We start from the raw sequence: 27316 nt of genomic DNA, 5'->3' as shown, positions 1-27316 counted from the left end.
ATCTCCAGAAACACAACAGCACCAATTGCCCTGATGTGAACAATCTGGAAATGTGGGAACAAACTCAGAATCTGAAGAAGGGGAAGGACTTTACCACTGCATATATTAAGTGGCTGTGGGCAAATCAATTAGCCTTCTAAGCATCATCTGTAAAACGGGCTAAGGATACCTGTCTTGCAAAGGTATGAATAAGAACAAGAGGAAAGGCCCAGAAGAGATCTACAAATGTGAATTGTGCCTCAATTACGTGGAAACAAATGTGAATTATACCTTAATTAAGTACATAATCCACCACAACATACAGATCTTTATTTAGAGCTGGTAAGGTCTTGTGCCTAGTTTCTATCAAATTCTCACCACCCTAGATAAGATTCTTTTTCCAAATTATTTCTACAGAACATTCTTTTTGGGTAATAAATATTTTTAACTTCATGGCTCATACAGGAAGAACAACTACTACTGAATTTTCATAGTAAAAAAACAAACTAGAACGTAAAAATTCCCCATTATGATTTTCCCATTTTGTTTCTTTCTTAACAACCTCCTGGCCAAGTTACTTCTTTTCTCTTCTTCCCATTTTTCTTTATGGCATTTTTGTGGATCTTCTTTTTCTAGCTTTAAGTTTAACCCTTGCAATAAACGTAACTAAGAGTTGTATGTGATTTAGCCGTTTACAAGGCACCTTCATATACATTCCCTTACTTCCCTTACATTTCTTCTATTCTTTTTGTTTCTTGCCTAACTTTCAGAAATACAAACAGAACGTTCTAAAATCAGCAAAGAATCAATTTTTCTCCTTCCAAATGCCAACATACTAAGACACAGTACTTTGCATAGTTGGCCAAAGCAAGTCAGACTACATACATACAGTACACCTAAATCCTGACACATTCAACTCTCTTAACAAATAATTTTTTTTCTCCCCTAGTAATGGTCTCTTGAAGTTAAAATACAGTGAGAAATGTGTAAATATAACAATATCTTAAAATAACACAGGTGAATCCCTTTAAAAATCATGAAAAATCATTAATTTAAAAAACAGCAAGAGGCCTGGTGAGGTGGCTCATGCCTGTAATCTCAGCATTTGGGAAACTGAGGTAGTAGCAGCACTTGAGGCCAGTAGTTCAAGACTAGCCTGGGCAACATAGTAAGACCTCATCTCATCAATCAAGCAGTCAATCAATATGCAAGCAAGTTAGGTGTGATGGAACGTGCCTGTAGCCTCAACTACTTGGGAGGCTGAGGCAGGAGGATTGCTTGAGCCCAGGAGTTCAAGACTGCAATGAGCTATGATGATGCCACTGCACTTCAGCCTGGGTGACACAGGGAGACCACCTCTAAACAAACAAAGGAATAAGAGGTTGAAAAAATTAGCAGAAAGAAAAAGAAAAGGAATAAAGTTGTTATTTTTGCTTCCAGTAAAATTTCCATCGTCTATCTTACCAGAGCTATTTTTCCCCAAGCTCTGCATTAAATAATCTGATCATTAAATCTGTGAAAACCACAAGGGATGTGCCCATCTCATTAAAAAAGATGATCATTTGAGCTATGATAATAAGAAAGAGCATCTATTTTTGGTTTTAAGGACAGAAGTACTTCCTGCCTGTTGCTCAGAGGCAGCGACACTTCTAGTTAGCTTTAGCACAAAACAGATGCCTGGCACTCTTTATCATGGTGACAACAGGAACCTGCAAATAGAAAGATTCGTCTCAGAACTTCCAAATACTCTCAATCTTCATTTATCAACAAAGAACATGAGGTGTCTGAAATAGAAAAATATTAAATCTACCATGTGAAGGTAAATATTATTATTATTTTTTAAAGGATTCCGTAAACTCTAGATTAGAAATTAAATCAAGCCCAGTGCAGTGGCTCACACCTGTAAAACCAGGACTTTGGGAACCCAAGGTAGGTGAATCACCTGACTCCAGGAATTCAAGACAAGCCTGAGAAACATGGCAAAACTAGTCTCTACAAAAAATTATCTGGTCATGTCCCTGTAGTCCCAGTTACTTAGGGGGCTGAGGCAGGAGGACTGCTTGAGCCCAGGAGGCGACGTTGCAATGAGTCGGGTTCATGCTACTGCACTCCAGCCTGGGCGACAAGAGTGACACTGTCTCCAAAAACACAAACAGAACAGGCCGAGCACAGTGGCTCACACGTGTAATCCCAGCACTTTGGGAGGCTGAGGTGGGCGGTTCATGAGGTCAAGAGATCAAGACCATCCTGGCCAACATGGTGAAACATGTTACTAAAAATATAAAAATTAGCTAGGCGTGGTGGTGTACGCCTGTAGTCTCAGCTACTCGGGAGGCTGAGGCAGGAGAATTACTTGAACCCAGGAGGAGGCGATTGTAGCGAGCCGAGATGCCACCACTGTACTCCGTGCCTGGCGACAAAATGAAACTGTCTCAAAAAACAAAAAACAGAACAAAACAAAAGAAATCAGATCAGATTTCCTTATATTCATTCAAACTCTGGAGATACAAAATCTTTAATATTTGAGCTGATTACCCTTTGACTTTAGAATGGTTAAACAAGACCCAGAATAATTTTACAGTAATCTTTGATACACATTAATAATAATATTAAACATAATTTTAATAAATCAGTTGTAGGCCAGGCATGGTGGCTCACACCTTTAATCCCAGTACTTTGGGAGGCTGAGGTGGGCAGATCATGAGGTTAGGAGTTTGAGACCAACCTGGCCAATATGCTGAAGCCCCATCTGTATTAAAAATACAAAAATCAGCAGGGCATGGTGGTGGGCACCTGTAGTCCAAGCTACTTGTGAGGCTGAGGCAGGAGAATCACTTAAACCCAGGAGGTAGAGGTTGCAGTGAGCTGAGATTGTGCCACTGCACTCCAGCGTGGGCAACAGAGCGAGACTCGCTCTGAAGAAGAAAGAAGAAAGAAGAAGAAGAAATAAATCTGTTGTTATTCCTAAGAAGAAAGAAGAAAGAAGGAGAAGAAATAAATCTGTTGTTATTCCTAAAACTGAAGTACTAACAAAATTCAAGAAGAAAAGTTGAAAGACAATATTTGGCCTTGACTCTGCTGTGGTGTTTACATGTTCAATGATGTAAGCTTCTGGCACATGAAAAAACTTTCTGCATTTTGTAAGAGGTACTATGGGTGATATAAGCCTGAGAATGGAGAATAATGTCAAAGTCCAACATTCTTCATAGAATCTACAGAAATGTCTCATGGAAGCTCAGTTCCCTACAGAACACAACTTGGAAACATTGGATAAAGTGGCTCTTAGAAAAGTATTTTATTTTTCCAGCTTGGACACAACTCAAGTGAAACTAATAGGAAATCTAAGAAAGATTGACCCAACTGTGATTATGGTCCAGGCAATGAAGGTCATTACTTTTTGTAATGGTGGAAATATTATGTTACCCTTGTGACTGGGTTTGAGGTCGGACTTGGAATATATACTTTGGAGATAACTGACCTTTTTTTTTTAATTATATTCTCAAACCAAGAAACAGTATCACTTAGTTCATTTTGACAGTGAGAGTAATAATCTCTGAATAAAACTGAATAGGATATAGTAACCAAATGAACCCTTCCTTAATAGACCAAACAACCATGTATCTAAATTGAACTGAATCTCACCAGTTGGTCAGCAGGGATTATTAGTTGCATGTCATAGATTACAATCTTGTGCTTATCTCCATTCCCTCCCAAAACCACCCCTATATGACAGTAAGCAAGAGGCAGAGATAAGTTCATGAGAAGAAAGAGAATGAATGAGGACAAAATTCATGGAAAACATTTTTAGAAAATGGAAAACAACTGGTCCAATGATGAGTGAATTTTCAAAGCGTGGGCAGACAAAACTTAAACATCTCCAGACGGAATTATTAGGAAATAACAAACCAGTATGGGAAAAAGAACCTGAGGAAAGTGCAAGTTAAGACACAGTTAAGTGGGGTTTGGATGAGAAGACAGGGTGTAGGTGGCACTGAAAATCAGAGGACTGCTTGCAAGTCTTTTTAAGGAGTAAAGCTCCCTATCTTTGCTAAACCATGAAGCTTGTCATGCCCATCCTTCCATCTCAGCAAAGGTTAAATGAGAGGATCTCTGCTCAGGGGTACTAGTAACAATGACCAAGTGGAGGGACCTACTGAAAAAGAGAAGAATTCAGTGGAATTGTGTACTCCACAGCACTGGCCAGTAGGAGATTGGTACTGAAGACTTTTCTGGAGAAACAAATCGGCCCAAGAAAAGAGATCTACAGATACCAAAACTGGAAGGCAAGGTGCCTTCTGAAAAGAGGTGGTCATCCTATGTGAGGCCACCAATTGACAAAGCCTTGCTCAGTGCCTCTGCATGAATAAAAAATGTCAGGATGAACACCAGGCATGTGAAATAGGGTCCAACATGACAGACAGGGAACTTCAGGAGGGAACACGGTCAATGTAGGGAGAAAACCTTGAATACACATAATTAATAACCCCAAGAGGATAAAATATATTGGCTCTATAAAGCAATAAAGAATGGATGCTATAAAATAGAAATATTGTGAGAACAAGAAAAAGCTCCTAGAAATCAGTATTATAATCACAAAAATAAAAAATCAATGTTGAGAATAGAAGATAATAGAGGTAAATGTTCCCCCAGAGTAGAACAAAAAGATACAAGGATAGAAATCAGGAATTTTTTTTTTTTTTTTTTTGAGACAGAGTCTTGCTCTGTGGCCCAGGCTAGAGTACAGTGGCATAATCATAGCTCACTGCAGCTTCAAATCCTTGGGCTCAAGCAATCCTCCCACCTCAACTTCCCAAGTAGTTAGGACTATAGACGCATACTACCACACCCAGCTAATTTTTTTTTTTTTTTAAGAGAAAAGGACTAACTGTGTTGCCGAGGCTTGTCTGGAACTCCTGGGCTCAAGCAATACACCCAGCTTGGCCTACCAGAATGCTGGGATTATGAGTATGAGCCCACACACCGCCAGAGATTTTTTTTTAAACAATAATTATGTTGGAGGAAAAATCCAAGAGTTCCAGCATCTGACAAATAGGAGCTCCAAAAAAAAGAGAACAGAGAAAACAGTGAAAAAAAACTATGCTCCCCCTGCCAAAAATGAACTTTCACAGTGAATGAAAAAGTGACATATTACATTATATGTCATTACAAGGAAAGCTCAGAACATTGGGGGATTTTTAAATAGCCTGAAAGCATTCACAAAGAAAAGAAACAAGTCACATACAAAGTAAATAGAATTAGAAGAGCATGCAACAATTCGATAACAAAATTGGAAGCAGAAGAAAATGGAACAAGCCCTCCAAACTCCCAGGGAAAGTAATCTCCAACTTTAAATTAGATATCAATCATATGTAAGAGGAGACCAAATGATATTTTGACACATGCCAGATCTCAAAAAATTCCATCTACAAATGCTTTCTCATGAAGCAGCAGCCAGGCAATGTGCTTCCCCAAAAGAGGGTCAAAACCAAAAGAGATGATATCCAGTAAACAGGTCAATCAAGAATTCCCAACGTAACTGGTGAGGACAAATTCCAGGTCAACAGCTGCACACAGGCCTCAAGAGTAAACAGTCCAGGGGGGAGGATCCAAGATGGCCAAATAGGAACAGCTCCGGAGTGCAGTTCCCAGCAAGAACAACGCAGAGGGTGAGTGCCCACTGCATTTCCAAACAAATTTTCACTGCCCACAGACCAAGAAATTCCCGGGTCAAAAAGCGCCATGACTTTGCAGCACAGCAGTTTCAGCTGATGCCGGCTTGGTGCACAGAAACTCACACAAATCTGGGCAGCTGTTTCAACTGGCACCTGGAATGCCTGGGAGACAGAACCGCCCATTCAACTGAAAGGGAGAGGGCAGAGACAGGGAGTCAGGCGATCTGGCTCAGCAGGTATCACCCCCACAAAACAAGCAATCTGAAATGCTCTGGACTGAGAGTTTCCCAGCAAGTGCAGCTGGACCCAAATGGTCCAGCTCAGTGGGGGAAAGGGTGACCACCAGTACCAAGGCAATTCACACAGCAGCTGGGCAGAGCCTGCAGTAGCTCAACAACGCCCCTACTGGCAGACTGTGATTAGACTATATCTGTGTGAGAGAGGGCATCTATGAAAAAAAGGCAGCAGCACAACAGGAACTTATAAATAAAGCCGACCTTTCTAGGACAGAGCACCTGGGAAAAAAGGCGGTTATGAGTTCTGCTGCAGCAGACTTAAAAGTACCTGCCCAGCAGCTCTGCACAGAACAACGGCGCTCCCAGCACAGCACCTGGGCTCCTATAAGGGACAGACTGTCTCCTCAAGCAGCTCCCCGACCCCCATATATACAAAGAGACACCTCATAAAGAAGAGCTCAGGCCAACATCTGGCAGGTACCCTTCTGGGACGAAGATAACAGAAGAAGAAACCGGCAGGAGCCCTTGCTGTTCTGCAGCCCACACGGGTGATCCTCAGGTGAGCAGGGTCTGGAGTGGACCTCCAGTAGTCCTGCAGCAGAGGGGCCTGACTGTTAGAAGGAAAACTAAGACACAGAAAGAAATAACTTCATCATCAACAAAAAGGACATCCACTCAGAGACCCCATCCGAAAGTCACCAACTACAAAGACCACAGGCAGATAAAGCCACTAAGTTGGGAAGAAACCAGTGCAAAAAGGATGAAAACACCAAAAACCAGAACGCCTCTTCTCCTCCAAAGGATCACAACTCCTCACCAGCTAGGGATCAAAGATGGATGAAGAATGAATCTGATGAATTGACAGAAACAAGCTTCAGGAGGTGAGTAATAACGAACTTCTCAGAGCTAAAAGAACAGGTGCTAAACCAATGTAAAGAAACTAAAAACTTAGAAAAAAGGTTAGATGAGATGCTAACTAGAATAAACAGCATAGAGAAGAATATAAAAGATTTGATGGAGCTGAAAAACACAGCAAGAGAACTTTGAGAAGCATACACAAGTTTCGATAGCTGAATCGACCAAGCAAAAGAAAGGACATCTCAGTTAGAAATTCATAGCTTCATGGAAATTGAATAACTGGTTCCTGAATGTTGTCTGGATAAACAATGAAATGAAGGCAGAAATAAAGATGTTCTTTGAAACCAACGAGAACAAAGACAGAACGTACCAGAATCTCTGGGACACATTTAAAGCAGTGTGTAGAGGGAAATTTATAGCAATAAATGCCCACATGAGAAGTGAAGCTAAAATTAACACCCTATAATCAAAATTGAAAGAGCTAGAGAAGCAAGATAAAAACAAATTCAAAAGCAAGCAGAAGACAAGAAATAACTAAGATCAGAGCAGAACTGAAGGAAATAGAGATATAAAAAAACCCTTCAAAAAATCAATAAATCTAGGAGCTGGTTTTTTGAAAAGATCAACAAAATAGACTGCTAGCCAGATTAATAAAAAAGAAAAGGGAGAAGAATCAAATAGATGCAATAAAAAAACGATAAACGGGATATCACCACTGATTCCACAGAAATACAAACTACAATCAGAGATTACTACAAACAGCTCTATGCACATAAACCAGTAAACCTGGAAGAAATGGATAAATTCCTGGACACTTGCACCCCCAAGCCTAAAACCAGGAAGAAGTTGAAACCTTGAATAGACCAATAGCAAGGGCTGAAGTTAAGGTAGCAATTAATTGCCTACCAACCAAAAAAAGTCCAGGTCCAGATGGGTTTACAGCTGAATTCTACCAGACGTACAAAGAGGAGCTGGTGCCATTCCTTCTGAAACTATTTCAAACAATCCAAAAAGAGCGAATCCTTCCCAAATCATTTTATGAGACCAACATCATCCCAATACCAAAACCCAGCAGAGATGACACAAAAAAAGAAAACTTTAGGCCAATATCCATGATGAACATAGATGCAAAAATCTTCAATAAAATACTGGCAAACTGATTGCAATAGCACATCAAAAAGCTTATCCATCACGATCAAGTAGACTTCATTCCAGGGATGTAAGGCTGGTTCAACATACATAAGTCTTACATATAATGCATCACATAAACAGAACCAAACACAAAATCCACATGATTATCTCAATAGGTGCAGAGAAGGCCTTTGACAATATTCAGCAGCCCTTCACGCTAAAAAACTCTCAATAAACTAGGTATCGAAGGAACATATCTCAAAACAATAAAAGCTATTTATGACAAACGTACAGCCAATATCATACTGAACAGGTAAAAACTGGAAGCACTCCCTTTGAAATCCGGCACTAGACAAGGATGCCCTCTCTCACCACTCCTATTCAATGTAGTACTGAATTTCTAGCCAGAGCAATCAGGCAAGAAAAAAAAAACATAAAGGATATTCAATTAGAAAAAGAGGAAGTCAAGTTGTCTATATTATTTATAAGACCCCATCATCTCAGCCCCAAATCTCCTTAAAGCGATAAGCAACTTCAGCAGTCTCAGCATACAAAATTAATGTGCAGAAATCACAAGCATTTCTATACACTAATAACAGACTAATAGAGAGCCAAATCATGAGCAAACTCTCATTCACAATTGCTACAAAGAGAATAAAATACCTAGGAATACAACTATCAAAGGATGTAAAGGACCTCTTCAAGGACAACTACAAACCACTGCTCAAGGAAATAAAAGAGGACACAAACAGATGGAGAAACATTCCAAGCTCATGGTTAGGAAGAGTCAGTATCGTGAAAATGGCCATACTGACCAAAGTAATTTATAGATTCAACACTATCCCCATCAAGCTACCAATGACCTTCTTCACAAAACTGGAAAAAATCACCTTAAACTTCATATGGAACCAAAAGAGGGCCTGCGTAGCCAAGACAATCCTAAGCAAAAAGAACAAAGCTGGAGGCATCATACTACCTGACTTCAAACTATGCTACAAGGCTACAGTAATCAAAACAGCATGGTACTGGTACCAAAACAGAGATATAGACCAATGGAACAGAACAGAGGCTCTGGAGGCAACACCACACATCTACAACCATCTGATCTTTTACAAACTTGACAAAAACAAGCAATGGGGAAAGGATTCTCTGTGTAATAAATGGTGTTGGGAAAACTGGCTAGCAGTGTGCAGAACGCAGAAACTAGACCCCTTCCGGACACCTTATAGAAAAATTAACTCCAGATGCATTAAAGACTTAAACATAAGACCTAACACCATAAAAACCCTATAAGAAAACCTAGGCAAAACCATTCAGGACATAGGCATACGCAAGGACTTCATGACTAAAATACCAAAAGCATTGGCAACAAAAGCCAAAATAGACAAACGGGACCTAATTAAACTCCAGAGCTTCTGTACAGCAAAAGAAACAATCATTAGAATGAACCAGCAACCAACAGAATGGGAAAAAATTTTTGCAATCTACCCATCTGACAAAGGGCTGATATCCAGAATCTATAATGAACTGAAACAGATTTACAAGAAAAAAACAAACCCATCCAAAAGTGGGCAAAGGATATGAACAGACACTTTACAAAAGAAGGCATATATTAGGCCAAGAAACATATGAAAAAATGCTCATCATCACTGATTATTAGAGAAATGCAAATCAAAATGACACTGAGATGCCATCTCATGCCAGTTAGAATGGCAGTCATTAAAAAATCTGGAGACAGATGCTGGAGAGGATGTGGAGAAATAGGAACACTTTTACACTGTTGGTGGAAGTGTAAATTAGTTCAACCATTGTGGAAAACAGTGTGGTGCTTCCTCAAGGACCTAGAAATAGAAATTCCATCTGACCTAGCAATCCCATTACTGGGTATATACCCAAAGAATTACAAATCATTCTATTATAAAGACACATGGACATGTGTGTTCATAGTGGCACTGTTTACAATAGCAAAGATGTGGAACCAATCCAAATGCCCATCGATGACAGACTGGACAAGGAAAATGTGGCACACATACACATGGAATACTATGCAGCCATAAAAAATGATGAGTTCATGTCCTTTGTAGGGACATGGAGGACTCTGGAAACCGTAATTCTCAGCAAACTGACACAAGAACAGAAAATCAAACACCGCATGTTCTCACTTATAGGCGGGTGATGAACAATGAGAACACATGGACACAGGGAGGGGAGCATCACACACTGGGATCTCCAAGGGAGGGACAGCAGGGGCAGGGGTGGGGAGTTCGGGGAGGGATAACATGGGGAGAAATGCCAGATGTAGGGGACAGGGGGATGGAGGCAGCAAACCACATTGCATGTGTGTACCTATGCAACAATCCTGCATGATCTGCACATGTATCCCAGAACCTAAAGTACAATTAAAAAAAAAAAAAAAAGGTAGCAGTCCAGAACAGAGTGAGCAAGCAGAGAGCCCAAGAAAAATGTCACATGCACAAATGCAAGAACCAAGAGATGTGCCACTGTGTTTGACCTTATTTGAGAATTTGGGGATAAATAAGCAGCATGTAAATAGAATACTAAGCAACAAAATTTTAACATGCTATGCAAGAAAGAAAATAAAATCACAGTATCCTGTATAGCTCAGTTGTGAAAAAATATTTACAGTAAAAACAAATTGAGATATAACTAACTTAGAGAGGACAGGGCAGGTATTTAAGGGAGGGAGAATAAAAGAAAGCTAAATCCTTCTCTTCCTCAATAGGAATTCATGTTTAATGCCTAAAATGGGAAAAAAAATTCAAGAATTACCAATATAAACACATTAATTTGTTACAAGGAAGTAAATAGCAGAAGAGGAGCTAAATGAACTGAAGAGTAGTTGCTTCTGAGAAGTGGAAAACAGCAATGCAAATCCATGGGGCAAGAATTTGTAAGCTATATACATGTATAACTGCAATTAGAAAATGAACTTTTAAAAGGATAGAAGTTGATCAATGAAACATATAAACCATCCAACTGTGTATGACAAATTGATAATGTGAAATTTCATTTTCTACTATAAACGAGCAAACAGATAAATCTTAGTCTGTTCTTCCTAGTTAATCCAGTTGTTAAAATTCAATTTAGCACGTCTTGTTATTTAAGGACCACCCTGTGAAAGGTCAAATATGCCTAAATCTTCACACCTCTAGCTTTAGTTAACACATGGTGAAGGGGACCCTGGACACCAGTGCACAAGGAACAAATGGCCATCTTTGTTACAGTTCACTAACCACAGCTTCATATGGATAAACATCTTGGCCACTGCAACACCTCCCCTTCTACCAGAGTCCTTTACTGAAGCTTCTTTTGGTGAGTTTTATCCTTATGAGGGTAGAAGGATAGGGAATGGCCAGCATCTAAACTCTGTTCCCCTGTATTTGGGGAATTCCTCATCATGTGAGTTCTGATGAGAGGCACATCTCTCAACATAGAAGCAAAAATGGCTAAAGACTAACATTCCCAGAGTGTCTTGCAGCCAAGGCTTGAGAATGACTCACACTTGGTCAATGCTGAATCTAGAACCAGAGACACAAAGGGGCAGGAGCAGGAGGAAATTATCATGGGTGAGGGCAAGAGCAACAACACCCACTAATCAGAGGCAGCAAAGGCTGAAATGACAGAGTTGGTACCAAGTGTCTAATCCTGAAGAGATGATCAGCACGAACACCAATGTCCAGTGTTCAGTGACAGGGTCTACCCTACATAGGACTAATCTTTTTGTCTGATCTTGGCTATGAACCTGGTTGTCCTTGCCCCCAACATCTGGTAAATTCATAACCCACCCAATATCTTCTCAACAAATTACGTCTTTGCTTAAATCATTCAGCAAGTGTCTGTTGCTTCTATCCAAGAACCCTGACTCTACCAAGAACACAGATAGAGATAGGTAGCCACGTAGTGAAGTGAAGAATGAAATGTTTGTTTCATAAGATTTTAAAGCAGAACCGAGAAACATGGGGGAAAGTTATTTTTAAGATACAATTAAAACTACATTCCTGGAACATTATGGGTTACGAAAATTTTGGTAGGTTCATCTATTCTTTTTCTTTTTTTTTTGAAAATGGAGTCTTGCTCTATTGCCAGGGTTGAGTGCAATAGTGTGATCTTGGCTCGCTGCAACCTCTGCCTCCGAGGTTCAAGTGATTCTGCTGCCTCAGCCTCCCAAGTATCTGGGACTACAGGCGCTCACCACATGCCCAGCTAATTTTTGTATTTTTAGTAGAGACAGGGCTTCGCCATGTTGGCTAGGATGGTCTTGATCTCTTGACCTTGTGATTTGCCCGCCTCAGCCTCCCAAAGTGCTGGGATTACAGATGTGAGCCACTCTACCCGGCTGGCTCAGCTATTCTTTACATTACTTTCCACCATTAGCTTCATAAAAGAGTCAAATGGAGTAATGACATTAATAGAAATGTGGATGCAGAGAAAGAAAGTCTCTTTCTGTGGTGCCCTACTGTCTCTGAAAACTGAGGAAGGCTTTCATGACAAAGAAAAAGCCTTTTGTTAGCTGTACACAACAAGATCATACAAATCCCATTAAGAGGGCTTGCAAAAATAAATGCAAAGCTTGATGCCTACATATAATTTCCCCTCCTGTGGTGTTATTTCATAAAGACTTATCAAGAGATCAATCCCTTAGTCACAAGAGTCAGGCTACACATCACCTTGGGGGAAAAATTATTAAATTTCAGTTGGTGGTATAAATGCTACTTCTTCTTCTTTTTTTTTTTTTTTTGAGATGAAGTTTTGCCCTTGTTGCCCAGGCTGGAGTGCAGGGGTATAATCTCTGCTCACTGCAACTTCTGCCTCCCAGGTTCAAGTGATTCTCCTGTCTCAGGCTCCCTAGTAGCTAGGACTACAGGTTCCTGCCACCACATCGAGCTAATTTTTTTTTTTTTTTTTTTTTTAGACTGAGTTTCGCTCTCGTTGTCTTGAGCGAAACAAGGCTTGAGTGCAATGGCAGGATCTCGGCTAATTGCAATCTCCGCTTCCCAGGTCCAAGCAATTCCGCTGCCTCAGTCTCCTGAGGAGCTGAGATTACAGGCGCCTGCCACCACACTTAGCTAATTTTTTGTATTTTTGGTAAAGATGGGGTTTGACCATGTGGGCCAGGCTGGTTTCAAACTCTTAAACCCAGGCGATCCACCTGTCTCAACCTCTCAAAGTGCTGGGATTACAGGCGTGAGCCAATGAACCCAGCTAATTGTTGTATCTTTAGGAGAGAAGGGATTTCACCAGGTTGGCCAGGCTAGCCTCAAACTCCCATCTCAGGTGAGCCACCTGCCTCAGCCTGTATATGCTACTTCAAATAGCAATTGATGGAATTACTGAACTATCTTTACAGTATGTTCTTCTATGTAGTCAATTCTCTTGAAATATCTAATGGCCACTAAAACAAGAGTTTTATTCCACAGCTGTCCAAGTGAATTATGCTACACTCACACAGTATTTTGAAAAGCTAAGATAAATTTATCTCAGTCAATCCAATATTATGCCTCCCTTGTTTCATTTGAAGATCACACAATGGGACAGTGATTCTGCACAGCAGAGTGTGTGTATATAGTGTGTGATGTGTGTGTGTGTGTGTGTGTGTAAAGCTGTACAATCTAATCACCACAGCTCTGCAAAGAACATGGCACAACTGTATTTAGGTTCCAGAAATGAAAAGATGAAAAGGCAAAAAAAAAAAAAAACTCCCAAGAAATCATTTTCAAAAGCTGTTTCCAGGATACCTTCTTGAGAAATTTAAAAATAGGATCCACTTTGTGATGTACGAGTATAAAGCAGGTAAATTCATAGCTAGTTAATGACCTTTTAAAGGCAGAACCATAAATGGGTATTTCCAAAACATATTCACTTTATCAAATGAAGGCCTGAATTGATACTTAGTTATACAGAAATTTTTTTCCACCTCAACAAAGGCTTAAGACAGCCTCCAAAAATTTATACAGAGGAGTTTTATTTTGTCTAGTGAAAGTTCTACTTCCAATCATTACAAATACCAGAATTTTAAACTTTTACTATAAAAAAAACTCTACGGCATTATACAATCTTTCAACCATCTTCTTAACTTGAAATTTTTTGACTAAACAAATACGACAAGACAGAATTAAAACTTCATTGATTATAGAATATAAACTGATAGCCAGTGAAGTTCTAAGGAAAGTATAATATGGTGAAATATTGTCATTCGTTTAAAAAAGTACAATTGAAAGCAAGTCAAATGAACTATCAATATTTTGACACCTGCTACAAACACAGCAGACTGTAGTAGGTGTAAAAAGGAAAAAGGCATGTGACACATTTACTGGCAACAGGGAACTTAGTATGTTGGAGGAACACGACACGGAACTCTAGACAAACACTAGATCACAAACATCACAGGATGCAAGTTTAGACTTAAAAGGAAGTTGGATAGGTCAAGTAGAGCCATTTTCTGTCAGATAAACCTATTAGACACATTTTTAAAATGAAATATAATATGTCCACACCTCATATCTTAACACCAATCAACAATGCCGTCAAAGTAAATTACATGCAACTAAGAAACTTTAACCCATATCCTCTCAATATCCCTCATCACACACTATTTATTTTTCATAAGTCTGAGTCTCGTACTATACAACAGAATATCAAAGATTGGGGGATGTCCGATTTAACTTTGATTCCTTAGCTTTTGGAACCTACTGGACACATAATGATCCAATGTATTGTTGGTGGGTACATAGCTGAGCAAATGAATGAATGAGCAGACAGTGTTATAACAGTAGCTGTTAATTTGGATTTGATTTATCTGAATATAAATATTGATTCTTCACAATAAAACAGTTCAGAAGGCTTCTACAAAGTTGTTTTTTTTTTTTTTTTTTTTAAAGAGTTAGGGGTCTTGCTCTGTCACCCAGGCTAAAGTACAATGACACAATCATAGCTCACTGCAGCTTCAAACCCCTGGGCTAAAGAGATGCTCTTCAAAGTTACATTTCATAAAACAAATGGCCAAAATTAATAATAAAATTAATAATAAATATGCAAAAGAGTTGTTCATTGAAGCATTATTTACAATAGGAAAAATGGCAAGAATCTAAATTTTCAGCAGCTGGGTGGCATGCAGTTTTATTATGGTCATACACTGACTATGGAACTATTAAAAATAACAAATATAGGCCAAGTGAAGTGGCTCATGTCTTCAATCCCAGCACTCTGGGAGGCCAAGGTGGGCAGATCACTTGAGGTCAGGAGTTTGAGACCAGCCTGGCCAACATGGTGAAACCCCATCTATATTAAAAATACAAAAATTAGCCAGATATGGTGACACTCACCTGTAATCCCAGCTACTCAGGAGACTGTGGCAGGAGAATCATTTGAACCTGGGAGGTAGAGGTTGCAGTGAGCCTAGATCATGCTACTGCACTCCAGCATGGGCAACAAAGCAAGACTTTATCTCAGTAAATAAATATGACAAATAAGAAGGCCTGAGACAAAGAAAAATTAAGATATATTAGGAGTAAAAAATGAGAAGAGCAAAGTAGTATGTATGCTATAGCTACAAACAGATAAAAATATGTACACATGTAAAAAGACTGGAATGAAATACATATACAATATACTTAAGTATATAGGTTTAGGACTTACAGGTAATTTTTTTCTACTCTAAACTTTCTGTCAAACTGTTACCATTGCAGCCAGGCACTGTGGTCCATGCCTGTAATCCCAGCACTCTGGGAGGCCGAGACGATGGATCACGAGGTCAAGAGATTAAGATCATCCTGTCCAACATGGTGAAACCATGTCTCTACTAAAAATACAAAAATTAGCTGGGCGTGGTGGCACACACCTGTAGTCCCAGCTACTCAGGAGGCTGAGGCAGAAGAATTGCCTGAACCTGGGAGGCAGAGGTTGCAGTGAACCGAGATGGCACCACTGCACTCCAGCCCGCAACATTGCCATTTATAGGTCCTGTTGTAAAGGTAGAAGATTCACAGTAAGTTTCTAACAGTAATTATTACAGTGATCATTAACAGTAACTTATTTCATCAAATCTAACTGCTACTGACTAGAAGATATACCAGTATTTTATGTACTAAGAACAAAAATAAAAGTTATATTATATTCATAGGCCTTAAAAATAATAATAAAAGTGCTGCCAATTGTAGCTGTAAAATGTTGGTGACTGCAAGATTTATCAAATTTCAAAGATATTAAAATGTGAAGATATGTGTCTTAGAATCAATAAAGTAAGATGTGTATTATAAAGCAGCAATAAAAATACTTTATTAGTAAAAAAGTGATCACTAGTAGTGACCAGATAACAAACTAATAAATATATGGAAAATCTGATAGAAATCTCTTAAAGAAATAAATGGCTTGATTCACAAATAGAAGTTTTATGTAAGAATTTTGATAATAAAATACTTTACACAAGACATTACACCACAGAGGGCAAGTATTCATTATGCCTCTGAGATAAAATGTTTCTGGTCCAAAAGAATTGAGTAAATGAATTATCAAGAAGAAATTAAATTGCTTGCTTTGACAGCACATATACTAAAATCAGAATAATACAGAGAAGATTTGCATGGTCCCTGCACAAGAATAGCATGCAAATTTGTGAAGCATTTCATATTTTAATCAGTACATATACATATATCAAAGCATTATGCTGTACTCCTTGAATATATATAATCTTTGTTAATTTTTTTTTAAAAAAAGAAAACATAGCTAGAAAATTCTTGGCCGGGCGCAGTGGCTCATGCCTGTTATCCCAGCACTTTGGGAAGCCAAGGTGGGTGAATCATGAGGTCAGGAGTTCGAGACCAGCCTGGCCAAGATGGTGAAAGCACGTCTGTACTAAAAATACAAAACTTAGCCAGGTGTGGTGGCACACACCTATAATCCCAGCTACTCAGGAGCTTGAGGCAGGAGAATCACTTGAACCCTGGAGGCGGAGGTTGCAGTGAGCCGAGATTGCGCCACGGCACTCCAACCTGGGCGACAGAGTGAGACTCTGTCTCATAAAAAAAAAGAAAAGAAGGCCGGGCACGGTGGCTCAAGCCTGTAATCCCAGCACTTTGGGAGGCCGAGGCGGGTGGATCATGAGGTCAAGAGATCTAGACCATCCTGGTCAACATGGTGAAACCCCGTCTCTACTAAAAATACAAAAAATTAGCTGGGCATGGTGGCGCGTGCCTGTAATCCCAGCTACTCAGGAGGCTGAGGCAGGAGAATTGCCTGAACCCAGGAGGCGGAGGTTGCGGTGAGCCGAGATCGCGCCATTGCACTCCAGCCTGGGTAACAAGAGTGAAACTCTGTCTCAAAAAAAAAAAAGAAAAGAAAAGAAAAAAGAAGAAAATTATTGATTTCTGAGGATGAGTGAAGAAATGAAGGAAGAGAGGGAGAAATTCAAGTAAGCCAAGAAGCCTAAACAAGATTCCCACTTTCAGTAGAAAGCAAGTCATTAAATTAACTGTTTGAGTGGCATTTCCTTGAAAATAAGACTGAAACTGCCTATGCCACATAATCAGAGAGAAGGTCATTCACTGAATTACAGTAACAACAAATTTTTTACATGGGAATAGGGTGTAGTAGAGAAGTCATAAGTCTACATGTTGAATGGAACATCGTGATTCAGAAAAGCAGAATTGAAATTGGGGATTTTCAGACACTGGTCCTCAAGTTCACTCTTTAGCTTTTCATTTAGTATAATAACGATAATTAATTAATCTCACCTAAACTTTTATCAGTTCATCGGGAAGAAAACTTAAGAAACTTTCCAGTTGGTTATCATATTATAAGACACTGCCTTAACTATCCACGAGAGAGTAATCACAGTAATGCAACAAATAATAAGAACAAACTACAATGAGTAGTGAGACAAAGGCACTATCCAAGGGGGGAAAAATGGCAGAGACAATCAAGTTAATTATTTTAAAGCACTGATTATTTAAAGCCTTTATACATCTATACATACAAGGCAAAGGTGCCTTTTTCATTGCCAAACTACCAAAAAAAAAAAAAGAAGTCTAATAATCTATGATTTGTGTAAGATTAATTTATAAATGAAAGTCATAAAAGCCAACCTTCAAGAAAAATCAGCAAAACCAAGAGGTGGTTCTTTGAAAAGATTGACAAAATTGGTACTCCTTTAGGTAGACTGACTAAGAAAAAGAAGACTAAAATCGGAAGTGAAAAGGGGAACACATTACTACTGATTCTACAGAAATCAAAAGGATTGTAGAAGTATAATTACCAACAGATTAGATAACCTATATGAAAAGGACAAATTCATAAACACAAAACCTACCAAAACCGAATCATCAAGAAATGAAAAGCCTAAACACATCCCTAACTAGTAAAGACATTGATTAGTAATCAGAAACCTCCCAACAAAGAAAAGCCAAAGACTAGACGCCTTCACAGCTGAATTCCATTAAATATTTAAAGAAGGATTAACATCAATCCTTCTCAACTCCTCCAAAAATCTAAGAAACACTTTCAAACTCCTGTCAGACAGCATTACCCTGATACCAAAGAAAAACAATTACACTATAAGAAAAGAAAACTACAGACTATTATTTCTTATGAAAATTGATGCAAAAATCCTTAACAAAAGACTGCTAAACCAAATTCAAAAGCTTTTTAAAAGAATTATACACCATGATTAAATGGGACTTATCCCTGGAATGCAAGGATAATTCAACATATGAAAATTGATCAATGAAATGTACCACATTAACAGAACAAATAGGAAAAAACACATCATCATCTCATCTGATGCAGAAAGAGCATTTGACAAAATTCAGCAACTTTAATGATAAAAAACACTCAACAAAATAGGAATAGAAGGAAATTATCTCAACACAACAAAGGTCATATATGAAAAGCCCACAGCTAACAGCATACTCAATGGTAAATGACTGAAAGCATTTCCTGTAAGATCAAGAAGATAAGAATGTCCACTTTCACCACTTCTTATCAACATAGTACTAGAAGTCCCAGCCAGAGCAATTTGGCAAGAAAAAAAAATTCATCTAGATTAGAAAGAAAAAAGTAAAATTATCTTGCTTGCAGATGATATAATCTCATGGGTAGAAAAATCTTAAAAATTTCACACACACACAAAAAAAAACCTGTTAGAATAAGATAAAATTCAAATAAATGGAAAAGGCTGGGTATGGTGGCATGTACCTATAGTCCTAGCTACTCGGGAGGCTGAGGCAGGAGGATCACTTGAGCCCAGGAGTTCAAGGCTATAGACAACTATGATCACATCACTGCACCCCAGTCTGTCTTCCAGACTGAGGCCCTTTCTCTAAAAATAAATGAATAAATAAATATTTAATTAAAAAAATGAATGGAAAGACAACCTGTGTTCATAGAACACTTAATATTGTTAAGTCATCAATACTACTTAAAGCAATGCAATTCCTACTAAAACCCCAGTGATGTTTTCTGTAGAAACAGAAAAATCAGTATTTATTCTCTTTTTAAATATATCTTAAAAATTACCAATAATCACATGTATTTAATCTATAAAGTATATTCAACATCACAAATCAGACACTACTAAATCCATTCAGATTCAGAGGATCCAATTTTTTTTTCTTTTCTTTTGAGATGGAGTCTTGCTCTGTCACCTAGAATGGAGTACAGTGGTACCATCTCGGCTTACTGCAACCTCTGCCTCCCAGGTTTAAGCAATCCTTCCACCTCAGCCTCCCATGTTGCTGGGATTACAAGCATGCACCACCATGCCTGGCTAATTTTTTATTTTTTAATAGAGATGGGGTTTCAACATGTTGGCCAGGCTGGTCTTATACCCCTGCTCTCAAGTGATCTACCTGCTTTAGCCTCCCAAAGTGCTGGGCTTATAGGTGTAAGCCACTGCACACAGCCAGGATCTAATATTTTTTGTTTGGTTTTGTTTTATTTTTTGAGATGGAGTCTCGCTCTGTCAAGCTGGAATGCAGTGGTTCGATCTCAGCTCACTGCAACCTCCACCTCCCAGGTTCAAGCAATTCTCCTGCCTCAGCCTCTTGAGTAGCTGGGACTACAAGCGTGTGTCACCACGCCCAGCTAATTTTTGTATTTCATCATGTTGGCCAGAATGGTCTCAATCTCTTGACCTTGTGATCCACCCGCCTCGGCCTCCCAAAGTACTGGGATTACAGGCATGAGCCATCATGCCTGGTGGATCCAATATTTTAAACAGAATGGTATCACCACTAGTATTCAGGCCTACAGTGAGACTTTTTACATAAGACAATCACAGGGGAGACTTACTGAGCTCATCATAATCATCAGAAAACAAGTCTGCCACTGAACTTCAAAAGCACACCAAGAGAGCAGTATAATGTCAAATAATGGGGACAATAGCCTTTTCCAGCAATAGATGCATGGGCCTCCACAAAACAGCTGCAGTCACAAACCAAGGCAGTGTTAAGAATAGTAACTATCATCATCAGATACAGACAAGTTGAATCTGTTCAAAACTTGTGTGAGGTACTTTTAGGACTTATTATAGATTCATAGAATTCATGATTGACAAGGACCTTAAAAATCATATTACATGTGAAAATCATTTAATGGGTAAGAAAATGAGGACTGTGGAAGAGGTACCTTATGTCTCCAAGGTCACATAAGGAGGTGGCACAACCATGACTATAACTCGGGTTTACTGTGTTCCTCTATCTTCTCTAATCAAACTCCTGAGCTAAAGGTTAAGAGTACTACCTTAGTCTGTTGGTGAAAAGGTCACCATGAAGTGGGTTCTCAAAGACTCCTGACCACATCAGTATACACCCACTATAGTTAAACAGCTCTCCTCTGCCCTTGCAAAGGAACCTCCTAGGATTATATGGGGAGCTTACTGATACTAGTCTTTTTGACAGCTGTGGCTAATGCCAATCCCATCCCTGTAGAAAGAGGTTAGGATTTGCACTGTGAGAGGTGGACTTCCCATTGTTAATTATCCTGGGAAGAGACAGATCCTGAGATAAGAAATGGGAACTAGCGAGGAAAGATTTGGGAGAAGGAAGGAGGAAACCCTCCCTCTTCCAGGGCGGGCCTCATTCTACATCTGGCTGTGCTAACAGTCTCTTCTGAAAGTAGGGACTGGATGGTCTAAACCAGAGAGGCAGCCTGGTGGAGGACCCAGTGAGAAATGGGTCTAGGCCTGCCATAACTAGCAGGTATTTTGGTTTTTTAAGTCATAAACTCAACTTCTAACTTCTCTAGGGAACTAAAGACATGTTTCCAGATGAGGGATGAAATGAAAATTGAGAAAGCATAGTCCCCAAAGAGCTATCACAGTGCTCACAGCGATACTTACCAAGGTGTGCAAAGAAAATGGGAATCATTGAGGTAGGAATCAAATTATAATGCCCAGACTCACCTCACCTTATGAAGATGGTTTCTCTTCCTGATCATCTCAGAGACAGGGGCATTAATATTTATTTATCCAGGTAACAAAGCTGAGAGAAGGGGCATTAATTTAACCAGGCAATCGAATGGGTTTCCTTGCAAACCATCGTAGGTTAAACACAGATTTCTGGACACTGACAACCCAGGCTGATATCCAGTGGATGACCATCCAGAACATCTACAGTTGATACCCTTCTGATTGGCCAGAAACTGCTCATTAACTACAGGCTAAATATCCCTTACCCAAAATGCTTGGGAATAGAAGTGTTTTGAACTTTGGATTTTTTGGATTTTGGAATATTTGCGTCATATACTTATCAGTTAAGCATTATAAACTTACCAGTTTACCTAATCTTAAAATCTGAAACCCAAAACGCTCCAATGAACATTTCCTTTGAGGATCATGTCAGCACTCAAAAAGTGTTGGATTTTTGTGTGTGTGTAGTTTGGACCTTTTTTTTTTTTTTTTTTTTTTTTTTTTAAGGGAAACTCAACCTATGTTTTCAGTCTCACCCTTCCAACAATCACGTATTTTTCCACCCTCCGTATTTGCTATTAACTCCTGAGCCTGGGAGAACACCAACCTTTGTGTTATACACTTGATGTTTATCCCAGATTCGGGAGTTAATAAAAATTATATTAATAAGCTAAGCAGCAGATGTCAGTATTTCCATTTAATAGGCTAGAAAATTGAGGCTCAGAGAAAGAACTCAGTCACAGACAGTCAGTGGAAGAGTCAGAATGTAATTCAAAGATGAACAGAATTTCCAGATTATATTGTATCAATCCCTGTACTCTGTAAATCTACCTTCCTTTAAAAGATAATACTGCAGGGTATAAGTCACTATGGGACCTGAAAGCAAATGCATCACTATTTCATAAAATATTAATATGGAAAAGAGTGATCATAGCATGTTTTGACCCTACACCCAAGTCTCCTACTGCAATTATTGTCGAGCATTACTTTAACACTGAAAGCTTTTATTTTACATATATTTATATAATGAAACACTAGTTTGTTGCCTCAAATCCATGTATATGAACTATAATGCCAATTTAACCCTACTTATTAAGTAAAAAAAAAGAACATACATTATATTAGTGCCCATGGAGTCCCTATATGAATATCTCATTTGATTAAAACACCACCATTTTCATCAAAAGACACAATTTAACAGAAGATCTAAGGGAAAAATTTGAATTTGACAATTTTCCCTCAAGTCATTTCTTTAAACCTCTGAAATAATCTTTGTTCTAAGAAGTTATGCTCTTTTACTTTCTACTTAGGAAATATATTAAAATGTATCTGAATTAAATTACCACCGCTATGGAAACACTGAAACTCTAAATCAAAACAAGCTATGATAAGATTTTCTCAAAGGATGCTAGATTCCCTAAACACTACCCATCATGACAACCTTTAAGTGTCCTTTCTCCTATGGCTATGCCAGCAACTGGTGGTAATTAAAGTTCATTTCGCTGAAATCAATTAATTTCTCTTTACAGTACATTTGAGCCTTTTCAGTTACTCCTCATTTTTTTCTTCTACTTATAAGACAGCAGACACTAGTCCGATTGTAACTTTACTGATACTACATACGCAATTAGTTCATCAGAGCAGTCTGAAGGCTGTAAAGATTTTTTAAAAAGATAAAGAATGCTACAAAATTCCTTTATTAGTAGGGTGGTTATTTAATTTATTAGCCAAACTAGGACATTTTTTAATATTAAAAGGGGTCAGTATAAAAAATTATGCCAGAACAGCAGGCATAGCTAGAATCGTCCCAGCAAGTTAGTATATATGGTCACTCGACTTACTAAGGAACCAAATACTGCCTTTAAAAGCTGAAAGTCTCAGAAAATGAAATAAAGGCCATGGTGGGGAAGAAGGCATAGAGGGCTCATACGTGAGCAGAAAGTCAGAAGGGTCAGAAGTCAAAGGAAGATTGCAGTCTCTCTCAAGCACCAAAACCCAATGTCATTTCCAGACTGCCTAGACACTGCCCCTCCTCTCCTGGTTACTGAAACGGTTTGTACATGTGAATTAAGTCTGTCATAAGCCATGTGATCCCCTTGCTTATTTGTTGGTTTATTTTACTGTTACCCTCACACTCTCCCTAGATACCATGTGAACTCATCCCCCATCTATGAGGTTCCTCTCCTCTTGCTTCGGTATCTTATTTCCCATCACTAAGCCAATCAATCAGAGTTGTACTAGGCACTGTGCAAAGTTACTTTCTCCATAAAAAGGGGGATCCAAGGCTGAATTAAATATAGTCCTTGCCAGATAACTGTCCAAAATTTTGGTTTGCAAGACTGTTTAAAATGCAATACAGTTTTTGCTCCAACCTCCACTTCTGCATGTCCAAAGCAGCTCAAACAAAGAGTACAGCTACAAAGTGCACTAGCGAATCCACCCTCGTTTATTTGCAGACCATTTTGTATATATAATGAAGCAAAGAATAAAAAAAGTAATTTTTGTGAAGGTGTCAACATTTTTACATCTTAAAAAACTTCATAAAAGCTCTCCCAACCAAGACACTGTGGCCTTTTAGGGGGGCAACATATCATATACTCTTTCCTGCATCCCTACTTCTTCCTTGAAGCTGGTGAGGGATTGTGCCTTTCCCATCTCTGAATCACCAACACCTTGCAGTTAGCCAGTACAACACAGGCACTCCATAAATATCTGCTGAGTAAATGAATAAATGAGGGGCTCATGATTATTTCTTTCTTCTACAATTCTGTAATTATATATTAATTACTTTTTTCTTAATCTCAACTCCTCAAGATCCTTGCTTTGTCAATTATATCCTCTTTAAAGGCAGCCCCTATATAGTAACAGCTTTAAGGTCAGCCAAAAAATCCGAGCAAAAATATCCGGCAACTTAACAGCAACGTAACCTTGAGCAAGTTTTCTAATCACTCTCTGTACCTTATTTTTCTTATCTATAAAATAGACATGTTTTGCAAGGTTTTGTGGTATTTGTGAGATCTGAACACAAGCCAGGCAGAAATCCAATAAATGTTGAATAAAAGAATAAATTGCCATTCTCTTCTGTGGTCCAGATCAAAATGCAGCCATCAAAATCGAATTTGCCAAAGCTGATCTTCATTCAAACAACAGATATGCATCAAGGGCTATAAGGCACAACAAGAGTCTGTCTGCTGTTAAACATCAAAGGAAGAGTTTAACATCTGCTTTAATTTCAGAAAAACAATAATTAGTTCACAAGTAAAAGGGAAAGGTGTACAATCCTATCTTATTTGCTTTACCAAAGTATCCAAGTATTAAGAGATTACCAGCTTATAGCAGACTGAAGCTTTCTTGCAGGGATCGCATAGTGGGTGGAGGCAAACCTGGAAATGGGTTTTTAAACTCGGCATTGCTAGTTCCTGCTTTTCACTGTCAAGAATGCACGAGCCACGTTTGCCCTTAGTTTAAAGTGCAAAACTAAGCAGCTACAGACAAGAGTAAGATTTGGTCTGAAGAGAGTTTTCATTCAACCGTGCTTGCTCTTCCAGCAATCTAAGATGTAAAACTTCAAAAGAGAAAAATATCACCAGTCTCTGTGCAATTTTAAATTCAAGAAAGAAAATACAAAACTCTGCTGCAGGAATTACATTTGTTTTTGCTGTACAGCAATGTTCTAAGAGACCCATTCTGCTGCTGTTTCACCCTCTCCTTCAGGCCACGGAGAGGTCAATGGGAATAAAGAGCTCCCTTGTGTTTTACTTCCAGAACACCTCAACTTACTGTGGACTGAGGCTACAAGAGCTATTTAGAGGCCCTTACCTTCCTCTTTTCCAGTAACATCAGCAGAAACAAGCTATAAAACTTTCCCTAGGGTTTGGTTTCCCTTCTCACAGCTCACTTGTGCTGCTCTCCTGGAAGATGAGAGAAACCCCAGAGTTTTTCAAAGCCCAGATGAAATGCTGACCTCAAATAATATTTTTCATTTTCTGAAAAGCCATCATTTCCTACTTTTCTCAGGCACACAGCATGAAGCAAAGCCTAAACTACCTCCTTAGGGCTTATGGAAGTAGATACAGACAGTAGTTACAAGAGCACGTGAACTCTGGTTTAAAAACAGCAAAGGATCATCCTGAGATAAACATAGGCTATAATGTTGAAGTGCTAAATTCTGTCCTACAAGCTCACAATTTTGGCTTCCTTTTAAGAGTATCTGAGCAAAAAGTGGCTTCCAAGTGGATAAAGTTTTTTTCTTCTTAAGTTCCTAAGGAACCAGGTACATGAACCTATGATCACAATCTGTTTTCTTACCCATTCTCATTTCCCAGACCTTTTCTTGCCAAGGGTTAAAAAGTTCATAAGCAGAAGAGGTGGAATCCAAACCTATACAGTCTGACTCCAGAGTGTCTGATCATTACTCGCCCTTAACTGTCACTTTGTTGTCTAAATCTGACTCCAGCAGGCACCAAACAAGAGTGACTGTCAGGACATGAGGTAATGCATATGTTAATTCACTTAATTTGGCCATGCCACAATGTACGCATATTTCAAAACATCATGTTGTATACTATATATGTATATAATTTTTACTCATCCATAAAAATAATAATAAGGAAAAAACAAATGACCATTGGCACAGGGGCTCCTCATGAGTTTCCAAACTGTAGGAAGTAGAAAAGTTCCTTTTTAAAGTTTCCTTTCTTGTTAACGAATAAATAAGTGAACTAATAACTTTGTTAAGCCCTATGCTATGTAGCTGTTAAACATGCCATGCTTACAGGCACATAGTACATTCTATGTCTTTGTACTTTAACCAAGGTATCGTGTTGGATGTGCTCACAGGCATGTCCCAGCTCTCCACTGCTTTTACCTGTTTAGAAAAGTTTTAAGTTGTTAGCTAACTGGGTTTTAGTTTGGATTGTGAGGTCTGGCTCCAGCCAATGAAGATCAGATACAGTAGTAAGGACGACCCCAACACATAAAGGATAAATTTGTGTGTTTTCCTTTGTTCATTGTACTCCTGTGGCACAATGGCTAATGAGACACCCTTCCTGCGGTCCAGGAAGTAAAAATTACGTTGCTGAAAGATCCTCTGTCTCAGTACTGCTTTTGCTTTTCAGCACTGAGCAACTATTTCCAATACAAACTGAGGTCCTTACTAATATGAATGACTCAAATATATCATTTAAGACTTTGAAATTTTATACCTGCCACAGCAATGAAGCAGCAAGCTTAGCTTTTTTTTTTTTTTTTTTTGAGATGGAGTTTCGCTCTTGTCACACAGGCTGGAGTGTAATGGTGCGATCTTGGCTCACCACAATCTCCGCCTCCTGAGTTCAGGCAATTCTCCTGCCTCAGCCTCCTGAGTAGCTGGGATTACAGGCATGCACCACCATGCCCAGCTAATTTTTGTATTTTTAGTAGAGACGGGGTTTCACCATGTTGACCAGGATGGTCTCGATCTCTTGACCTCGTGATCCACCCGCCTCGGCCTCCCAAAGTGCTGGGATTACAGGCGTGAGGCAAGCTTAGCTTTATGGCCTCCAAAAAGGACTTCCAACAAGTACTCTTTAGTCTTGGCTTCAGTTTTTCAGTCTTTGACAGCAAGTAATAAATTATTTTTCAGATAAAATGGCAATTAGAAATTTCTTGAAACTTTAACCATCAGTCCAAATATCAACTAATATCCAATGAGCCCTTTTTAAGTTCTACTGGACTATAACTGCAACTAAAGCTTTACCTATAGAATGAAAAATTATTCAAATTTAGAAGACAAAAGGAATCTTAGAGTTTATTAATTCTATGAACCACCTTTTTTTTTTTTTTTTTTTTAAATAAGAGGAAGTTTTCCTTTGTCACCCAAACTGGAGTGGTGCAATCCTGGCTCACCACAACTTCTGCTTCCCAGGTTCAAGTGATTTTCATGCTTCAGTATCCTAAGTAGCTAGGATTATAGGCACATGCCACCACACCAGGCTACTTTCGTATTTTTAGTAGAGATGGGTTTCGCTATGCTTGCCAGA

At 38.9% G+C, this 27316-nt stretch overlaps 1 protein-coding gene and 1 non-coding gene across 44 annotated transcripts in view; one reads left to right on the top strand and one right to left on the bottom strand.

Moving 5' to 3' along the window:
• The window catches only part of APBB2 (amyloid beta precursor protein binding family B member 2), a 476200-nt gene that overhangs the window by 273685 nt on the left and 175199 nt on the right, over positions 1-27316 (bottom strand). The gene's annotated exons all lie outside the window — the stretch shown is intronic.
• LOC118152525 (U6 spliceosomal RNA) lies at positions 16425-16527 on the top strand. Its single transcript, XR_004741284.1, has one exon. It is a non-coding gene; the product is annotated as a U6 spliceosomal RNA (small nuclear RNA).

Source organism: Callithrix jacchus, chromosome 3 (assembly GCF_049354715.1).
Source record: "Callithrix jacchus isolate 240 chromosome 3, calJac240_pri, whole genome shotgun sequence".
In the NCBI taxonomy this organism is placed as follows: domain Eukaryota; kingdom Metazoa; phylum Chordata; class Mammalia; order Primates; family Cebidae; genus Callithrix; species Callithrix jacchus.
Note: the sequence above shows the minus strand (reverse complement) of the source record. Positions and strands in the feature narration are given on the sequence as shown.